The sequence below is a fragment of the Oncorhynchus clarkii genome, unplaced genomic scaffold, assembly GCF_045791955.1.
Source record: "Oncorhynchus clarkii lewisi isolate Uvic-CL-2024 unplaced genomic scaffold, UVic_Ocla_1.0 unplaced_contig_2226_pilon_pilon, whole genome shotgun sequence".
Lineage (NCBI taxonomy): Eukaryota > Metazoa > Chordata > Actinopteri > Salmoniformes > Salmonidae > Oncorhynchus > Oncorhynchus clarkii.
Genome location: NW_027259191.1, coordinates 28,636 through 38,269, shown reverse-complemented (window position 1 = coordinate 38,269; position 9,634 = coordinate 28,636). Strand labels below are relative to the sequence as shown.

The window sequence follows — 9,634 nt, the reverse complement described above, 5'->3', positions numbered from 1 at the left end:
GTGGCAGCCTTAGCAAGGTGTATGTCGTAACCCTCCTACCACTGTCTGGTCTGGGTCATAGTGACCCAATACTACCATCTGGTGGACACTAGTCAAAGGTCCTGCCCCAAAATTGACACCCGCCACATTCCGGGCAAGGGCCCTGTGTGCGAAGTGCCGTACTGCCCGCGGTACTGCCCTTGGGCCCCTTGTGAGTTTGGGTATTGATTCTAAAAACGCCCCCCTGCTACACTGCCTTCCTTTGGTTGTGGAAATTGTGCCTTTTGGGTATGGTTGTTGTTACAATACCCTACCCCTGTCTGGGCCGGGTCATAGTGACCCCGGCCAGCGTTACGAGTTGATTCCCCCCTGTCTGTGTGGGTCAGAGTGACCCCGGCAGCGTTAGCAAGGTTTATGTTGTAACCCTCCTACCACTGTCTGGTCTGGGTCAGAGTGACCCTGGCCCTGTGTTACGAGTTGTTCCCCTGTGTCTGGGCCGGGTCAGAGTGACCCTGGCACCACTTGTCCACAAGAACTCAGTGCAAGACCTCGTTGCAATCACACAGGGAGGCCAGCCAAGCGTACCGGATGGGCCGAAGGGTCCGAAGGAGCAGACAGGGCCGACCGCGCGCCTCGTCCGTTCGCTTGTCTCGTCCCATTCACGTGGCCACTGTAAGGCCGCCGTAGAGAGGCTACTAATATTGTCAGGAAGAAGAAGAAGAAGAAGAAGGAAGAAGAAGGAAGAAGAAGAAGAAGACGAGGACAACGACGAGGAGGAATACGACCCCGCCGAGCGTGAGCCCTCCGCCTACGACTGTAAGCCGGCCGTACAGAGGCTACTAATATTGTCAGGAAGAAGAAGAAGAAGAAGAAGAAGAAGAAGAAGAAGCAGAAGAAGATGAGGACTATGATGAGGACGATGATGAGGAGGAATACGACCCCGCCGAGTGCGAGCCCTCCGCCTACGACGCCTCGCAGTCCTTGTTTGAGCGCGGCCCAGGTCCTGGAACAGATATCCTCCAGTGTCGACCAAGAAGACGAGGAAGACTACTTGGAATCCGAAGAGGAGGACGTTTCGGAAGATGAAGACGGTGAGGAATACAACCCCGAGCGTGATGCGGACGACTACGACGACGACTCGGCCTCACGGTCGTGCTCCTCTTCGGAGGAAGAGCGAGAGGGAGACACGGCCGCTGCCCGAGAGCGAGACACAGAGCCAGACAGAGAGCGAGAGCGAGACAGAGAGCCAGATCGAGACAGAGCCAGAGAGCCAGAGCGAGACAGAGAGGACGCGGCGGCAGCCGCCCGAGCCCAAAGGGAGACGTTGCTGTCAAAGAACGGCAAAATCAAATGGTCCTCCGTGGCCTATCGCGGCCCGGACCGGCCCCGCGCCATCCGCCGCCCCGGCTCCGTCGTGACGCCGGGCCCCACGGCCTACGCCGCGTCGCGAGCGCTCGACATCGAGTCCGCCTTCCGGCTGTTTGTCACACCGGCGATAGAAAGGATCATTGTGGACATGACAAATCTGCAGGGGGTGAGAAAATACGGCGACGGCTGGCGACCCATGGACTCCACCGACCTGCGCGCCTACGTAGGGCTGCTGATCCTAGCCGGCGTCTACAGGTCCCGAGGCGAGGCCGCGGCCAGCCTGTGGGACGCCGAGAGCGGCAGGACCGTGTTCCGCGCCACCATGCCGCTCAAGGTGTTTCACAAGTACTCGAGGCTGCTGCGATTCGACGACCGCCAGTCGAGACCCGCCAGACTCGCCACCGACAGACTGGCGGCCATAAGAGAGGTATGGGACCTGTGGGAGGAGCGGCTGCCGGCCCTCTACAACCCGGGGCCCGACGTGACGGTGGACGAACAACTGGTCCCGTTCAGAGGTACCGTCTATGTATCTGTGTATGTGCGTGTAGCATAGAGAGGTAGCACTAGTAGCGTGGGCAGTAGTAGCAATCCGCAGTAGCGGCGGCGGCTCCGTGCTTCTACACCTGCATCGCTTGCTGTTTGGGGTTTTAGGCTGGGTTTCTGTACAGCACTTTGAGATATCAGCTGATGTACGAAGGGCTATATAAATAAATTTGATTTGATTTGATTTGTGTAACATAAACGCAGTGCCCCCGCTTTAACGATGACGCTGCTAATCTCCTCTCTCCTCCCTTCTCCCCACCGAAAGGACGCTGTCCTTTCCGACAGTACATTCCCAGCAATCCGGCCAAATACGGCATCAAGTCGTGGGTGGCCTGCGACGCCAAGTCCAGCTACGCTTGGAAGATGCAAGTCTACACCGGCAAGGCGGCCGGCGGAGGCCCCGAGAAGAACCAGGGTGCCCGCGTCGTCCTCGATCTGACCGAGGGACTGCCGGGCGGTCACAACGTCACGTGTGACAATTTCTTCACCTCCTACGAACTGGGCCAGCGGCTCCTCGAGAGGAACCTCACCATGGTGGGCACGGTGAGAAAGAACAAGGCCGAGCTCCCGCCCGCGCTGCTCCAGTCAAAGGGCAGACAGGTCCTGTCCTCCAGGTTCGCCTTCACGCCCACCGCCACTCTAGTGTCCTACCTGGCAAAGAGAAATAAGAACGTGCTACTTCTGAGCACGCTGCACGCGGAGCCCGACGTTAGCGATCGCCGCGACCGAAAGCCGGCCCTCATCCTAGACTACAACTGCAACAAGGGCGGCGTGGACAACCTAGACAAGGTGGTCGGGACCTACAGCTGCAGACGGATGACCGCCCGCTGGCCCCTGGTCATCTTCCACAACATCCTCGACATGTCCTCCTACAACGCCTTTGTCATATGGCGAGAGATCAAGCCCGACTGGATGCCTGGGAAGCGGAACAAGAGGAGGGTGTTCCTGGAGCAGCTCGGAAAGGCACTCGTGAAGCCCTTGATACAAAGAAGGCAGCGTCTCCCCCGCACCCAAGCCGCGTCCGCACTTGTCAAAGTCCTACAGAGTGCCACCGCCGAGGCTCGTCCGCCAGCCCGGGAGCAAGCCGCTGGCCCGGCCGCCGCCGCCCCAGCCGCCCCGCCGGTGGCGAGTAAGAGGAAGAGGTGTCAGCTCTGCCCACCCAAGAAGGACACCAAGACCTACACCGCGTGCTGCAGGTGTAAGAAATACATCTGCAAAGGCTGTTCACACGCATACTGTCAAACTTGTGCCCACTGGGCCTTTAGCCAAGACGGGACAGGGTGACCCGGGGGGACACTGTGTGCTAGGCATAATAGGAGGACAACGGGAGGGTTAATAGCAATGGTCACTGAGTCTGTACATAGTCAAATATTTCCTTAAGTTTGGGTCAGTCACAGTGGTCAGGTATTCTGCCACTGTGTACTCTCTGTTTAGGGCCAAATAGCATTTTAGTTTGCTCTGCTTTTTTGTTAATTCTTTCCAATGTGTCAAGTAATTATCTTTTTGTTTTCTCATGATTTGTTAGGGTCTAATTGTGTTGCTGTCCTCGGGCTCTGTGGGTTGTGTTTGTGTTTGTGAACAAGAGCCCCAGGACGAGCTTGCTTAGGGGGCTCTTTTCCAGGTTCATTTCTCTATAGGTGATGACTTTGTTATGGAAGGTTTTGGAATCGCTTCCTTTTAGGTGGTTGTAGAATTTACCGGCTCTTATCTGGATTTTGATAATTAGTGGGTATCGGCCTAATTATTCTATGCATGCCTTATTTGGTGTTTTACATTGTACACAGAGGATATTTTTGTAGAATTCTGCATGCAGAGTCTCAATTTGGTGTTTGTCCCATTTTGAGAATGCTTGGTTGGTGAGCGGACCCAAGACCTCACATGCATAAAGTGCAATGGGTTCTATAACTGATTCAAGTATTTTCTTCCAGAACCTAATTGGTATGTTGAATTTTATGTTCCTTTTGATGGCATAGAAGACCCTTCTTGCCTTGTCTCTCAGATCGTTCACAGCTTTGTGGAAGTTACCTGTGGCGCTGATGTTTAGGCCAAGTTATGCATAGTTTTTTGTGTGCTCTAGGGCAATGGTGTCTAGATGGAATTTGTATTCGTGGTCCTGGCAACTGGACCTTTTTTGGAACACCATTATATTTTGTTTTGCTGAGTTTTATTGCCATGGCCCCGATCTGACAGAATCTGTGCAGAAGATCTACAGTAGGTGCTGCTGTAGGCCTTCCTTGGTTGGGGATAGAAACACCAGATTATCAGCAAACAGTAGACACTTGACTTCAGATTGTAGTAAGATGAGGCCGTGTGCTGCAGACTGTTCTAGTGCCCTCGCAAATTCTTGATATATATGTTGAAGAGGGTGAGGCTTAAGCTGCCTAACCCCCAGCCCTTGGGAAAGAAATGTTTGTGTTGTTTTGCCAATTTTAACCCGCACACTTGTTGTTTGTGTACATGGATTTTATTATGTTGTATGTTTTTCCCCCAACACCACGTTCCTTCAATTTGTATAGCAGGCCCTCATGCCAAATTGAATCAAAAGCTTTTTTGAAATCAACAAAGCATGAGAAGACTTTGCCTTTGTTTTGGTTTGTTTGTTTGTCAGTTAGGGTGTGCAGGGTGAATACGTGGTCTGTCGTACAGTAATTTGGTAAACAGCCAATTTGACATTTTCTCAGTCCATTGTTTTCACTGAGGAAACGTATGAGTCTGCTGTTAATGATAATGCAGAGGATTTTCCTAAGGTTGCTGTTGACGCATATCCCACAGTAGTTATTGGGGTCATATTTGTCTCCACTTTTATGGATTGGGGTGATCAGTCCAGAACTGAGATTGATGTTAAACAGTTTAAGTATGTCAATTGGAATATGTGGTCTGTGTATGTTATCATTTCATTCATCATACCATCAACCCCACAGGCCTTTTTGGGTTAGAGGGGTTGTATTCAATGTAATTGGAGAATCCAATAGAGTGTGATTTTGCTGTGATCTGATAGGGGTGTTAGTGGACTGACTGTGAACACTAAGAGAAAGGGGATACCTACTCAGTTGTAAAACTGAATGTATTCAACTGAATATCTTCAATATTTAACCCAACCCATCTGAATCAGAGAGGTGGGGGGCACCCAAAATTGACATCCATATCTTCAGCGCCCAGGGAACAGAACAACCGAATTTTACCTAGTCATCTCAGGGATTTGATCCAACAACCTTTTGGTTACTGGCCCAACATTTTAACCACTAGGCTACCTAGAAACTCTGGGTTGAGGTCACTGATTAAATAGTCTACAGTACTACTGCCAAGAGATGAGCTATAGGTGTACCTACCATAGGAGTCCCCTCGAAGCCTACCATTGACTATGTACCGTATATACCCAGCGTCCGACAGAGCTGCAGAAGTTGTGACCTGTTTTTGTTGGTTATGTTGTCGAAGTTGCGTTTAGAGGGGAATATGGGGGAGGGAATGTTGTCACCTCCAGGTAGGTGTTTGTCCCCCTGTGTGCTGAGCGTGTCTGGTTCTTGTCCAGTTCTGGCATTTAGGTCGTCACAGACTAGTACATGTCCCTGAGTCTGGAAATTGTTGATCTCCCCCTCTAGGATGTAGAAGCTGTCATCGTTAAAGTATGGGGATTCTATTGGGGGGACACAGGAGGAGATCTTTTCTCTGTTGAGATCATTTCCTTATTAATTTCTAGCCAGATGTAAAATGTTCCTGTTTTGTCTAATTTAATAGAGTGGGTTAGGTCTGCTCTATACCTAATTAGTATACCCACTGAATCTCTTCTCTGTTGCTCTGCTCACAGCCTTGGCATATGTCCAGCTGTCATGTTGAGGTCCTTGCTCCAGGGGCGGGGTAGCATGGGGTGGGCAGAAGTGGTATAGGTCTGATATGGGTGGCCTATATAGAGTGTGGCCAGGGTTTGCTTGTGGTGGTCTTAGCTGGTTGGGGTGTCATGCTGTGGTCTGGGTGTAGGTCCTCTTGGCTTGGGTTCTCTCGGTGCAGGTCCTTCGAGAGGGGTCTTGCAGGTCTGGGAGGGTGTCTTGCTGGTCTGGGCGGGGTGTCCGTTGCTCTGTTGCTCTTGTGTGAGGGGCTCGGGCTATGGTTGAGGGTAACGTCCTTCAGGGTCCTGGAAAAAGTTGGGATTGCTGCCTTATAGAGGTGGACCTGGTTGTAAAGTCTGTGCAAGTCCAGGGTGGAGTGGTGGGCCAGGTATACATTAGGTTTTGAGGCACAGTCTCGCGGAATGCTTGCATTCACCCGCTGTATGGTGGCAGGGTGAAAGTATTTTTGTGGTAGCAGGGTAGAGATAACCACTTGTGCGTTGGGGAAAGTGGAAGAAGCTTTTTTCAGTCACTCGCTTGAGTGCCGTTGCCACCCTCTCCTGCTGGGCCCTCAGGTCATTTGTGCCCATGTGAATTATGATGTGGCTGGGGGACCCTAGTCTGTCCTCTGACAACAGCTCCAGGGCATGCATAGTGTTTGTGCACCAGAGTTTAGCCACTTTGTGTTTGGGAAAAAGTTTATCCTCTTGAATGTATTTGCCATTTGGGTCAATGAGAAGCACAATCTCTGGATTTTGTGTGTCCTCAGTGGATGTGGGGGGGGGTCGTCAGGAGGGGCTATCGGGGGAGCTGACACGGGGGCTGTTAGGAGGGGTGGGGTCTGTTGGGTTGGTGGGTCCTGTGTTGTCTGTCACATTGTGGTGTTGAGGTTGTGGTCCGGGTCTGAGGTGGGCTGGTCGGCTGGCTTCTCTGGGGAGTGTCCTGCTCTCTGTCACACCTCAGCTTTCTGACCTCGTCCTTCAGTGACACGTGTGCCTCTTTAAGTTCTCTCACCTCAGTCGGTAGAGCAGCCAGCTCTCTCAGACAGCCGTCCATCTCCACCTTCTGCCCCCCGGGTCTTGTTGGGGGGGTTGTTGTTCTGGTCTGTTTTGTGTGTTTTTTCTGTCTGGATTGTGTGGACCAGCTCTCTGAGCTCCACCATGTCTCTCTCCAGCTCTGTGAATGTATCCCTCTCAATGATGGAGGAGCAGTGCAGTTGTGGGACCTGGGTGTGATCAGTGCTGGGTTGTGGGGGTGACTATTCTCTCTTTCACTCGCTCTTTCTCTCTGAAATTCAAATTCAGATTTTATCCTAAGCGACTTGCGGTCATGCGTCATGCGTGTATACATTGTAGTGGTCCCGGGAATTGAACCCACTATCCTGGTGTTGCAAGTGCCATGCTCTACCAACTGATCTACAGAGGACCAAAGCAGTATGGCGGTAGAGCATTTCAGTAAATACAATACAATGCAATGAGGATAATGAAATACAGTTCATTTCAGTAGTAATAATAATAATGTATACAGGTACAACACTCACTCACTCACACACCCACCTCCTGCTTTACTGTCTGTTCACTTGGATAAGAAACCAGGCTGCTGGGTGGATGTTATCACCCCCTTGTCCCTGGGCTGTCACCTGGACCAGGGAGCATGGAGCATGGCCTGGTTAGAGGAGAGGGGAAAGGGGAGAGAGAAGGGTCTTGGGGGGCTGGCAGGCAGTGCCGCCAGTCAGTCTGCCTGGTCTGATGTGTGTGTGTGTTCTGTTTTGGATCAGGAAGCATGGAGAGTGGATAGAGGAAAAAGGACAGGGAAGAGGGGACTGGAGTCGAGGGGTGGCCACCAGTCTGTCTGCCTGGCATGGTCTGGTCTGGTCTCCCTCCACTGGGCCCACTGATAGCATGGTGAGAGGACAGGGGAGAGATGAGAGGGTGGAGGTGGGCTCTCCTCCTCCTCCTGAAACAGTTGGCATTGCCCCCGTCAATCTGCCTGGCCTGGGGCTGGTCTGGGCCTGCCTACTCTGGTCTCCCTCACCTGGGCCAGAAACAGAGAGAGAGACAGGCTGAGAACAGGGCAGAACAGGCCATACCTCTCGTCTCTCATCTCCCCAGGCTCACCGCTCACAACACACGCCAGCTCCCCCTCCCTCCTTCCCTCCATCCCTTGCCCCCTCTCACTCACTCCTTCCCTCCATCCCTTGCCCCCACTCCTTCCCTCCATCCCTTGCCTCCTCTCACTCACTCCTTCCCTCCATCCCTTGCCCCCACTCCTTCCCTCCATCCCTTGCCCCCCTCTCCTTCCCTCCATCCCTTGCCCCCCCACTCCTTCCCTCCATCCCTTGCCCCCTCTCACTCACTCCTTCCCTCCATCCCTTGCCCCCACTCCTTCCCTCCATCCCTTGCCCCCTCTCCTTCCCTCCATCCCTTTCCCCCCTCTCCTTCCCTCCATCCCTTGCCCCCTCTCCCGCACTGCCTCCACTTCGCCCAGCTCACCCTGTATCTCAGGTCTCCCTCGCTCATCCCCTGTCACCCGTTCTTCACCCCTTATTCTCTCTCTCTCTCTCCCTCTTTCTCCTCTCCCTCACCACCTCTCATCTCTCCCTCGCCCTCTCCCTTAGTTCACTTATTCTGTGACTCTCAGACTCCAGGATTAAAAGCTTTTAGGCGAAGGTTCACTGACTGCTGTGCTGATTGCTATTCCTTTACCAGTTTGGGGGTCAGAAAGGTTCAATTTCCAAATACCTCAAAACTCCATGAGGATTCCAGCTATGCAGCCTGACTAGTCGTGCGCGGTTTCTAAGGTTACACGGGTAGTGCCGTTTCATTGAAAGCGTGCCATTTAGAGAGGAGTGTTAGCGCGTCACCTTTCATATGTACAATGACGTGTGTGTGTGTGTGTGTGTGTGTGTGTGTGTGTGTGTGTGTGTGTGTGCGTGCGTGCATGTTTTTCAGTGCCTTCGGGAAATATTCCGTATTCAGACCCCTTGACTTTTCCCACATTTTGTTACAGCCTTATTCTAAAATGAATAATAATACAAATACAATCCTCAGCTCTACACACACTACCCCATAACGACAAAGCCAAAACAGGTTTTGAGACATTTTTGCAAATGTATTAAAATTAAAAAACAGAAATACCTTATTTTACAGCTCAGAGACAGGATTGTTTCAGGGCACAGATCTGGGGAAGGGTACCAAAACATTTCTGCAGCATCGAAAGTCCCCAAGAACACAGTGGCCTCCATCATTCTTAAATGGAAGAAGTTTGGAACCACCAGGACTCTTCCTAGAGCTGGCCACTGGGCCAAACTGAGTAACCGGGGGAGAAGGGCCTTGGTCAGGGAGGTGACCAAGTACCTGATGGTCACTCTGACAGAGCTCTAGAGTTCCTCTGTGGAGATGGGAGAACCTTCCAGAAGGATAACCATCTCTGCAGGTCTCCACCAATCACGCCTTTATGGTAGAGTGGCCAGACGGAAGCCACTCCTCATTGAAAGGTACTGGACAGCCCGCTTGGAGTTTGCCAAAAGGCACCTAAAGACTCAGACCATGAGAAACAAAATTCTCTCGTCTGAAACCAAGATTGAACACTTGAATGCCAAGCGTCACATCTGGAGGAAACCTGGCACCATGCCTACGGTGAAGCATGGTGGTGGCAGCATCATGCTGTGGGGATGTACAGAGAGATCCTTGTAGGAAACCTGGCACCATCCCTACGGTGAAGCATGGTGGTGGCAGCATCATGCTGTGGGGATGTACAGAGAGATCCTTGTAGGAAACCTGGCACCATCCCTACGGTGAAGCATGGTGGTGGCAGCATCATGCTGTGGGGATGTACAGAGAGATCCTTGAAGGAAACCTGCTCCAGAGCGTTCAGGACCTCAGACTGGGGAGAAGGTTCACCTTCCAACAAGACAATGA

The 9,634-nt window shown here is 52.2% G+C and overlaps 1 pseudogene; it reads left to right on the top strand.

Annotated features, from left to right (window-relative positions):
* Positions 1-365: 365 nt before the first annotated feature.
* Positions 366-3,174, top strand: LOC139399866 (piggyBac transposable element-derived protein 4-like; annotated as a pseudogene).
* Positions 3,175-9,634: the final 6,460 nt, after the last annotated feature.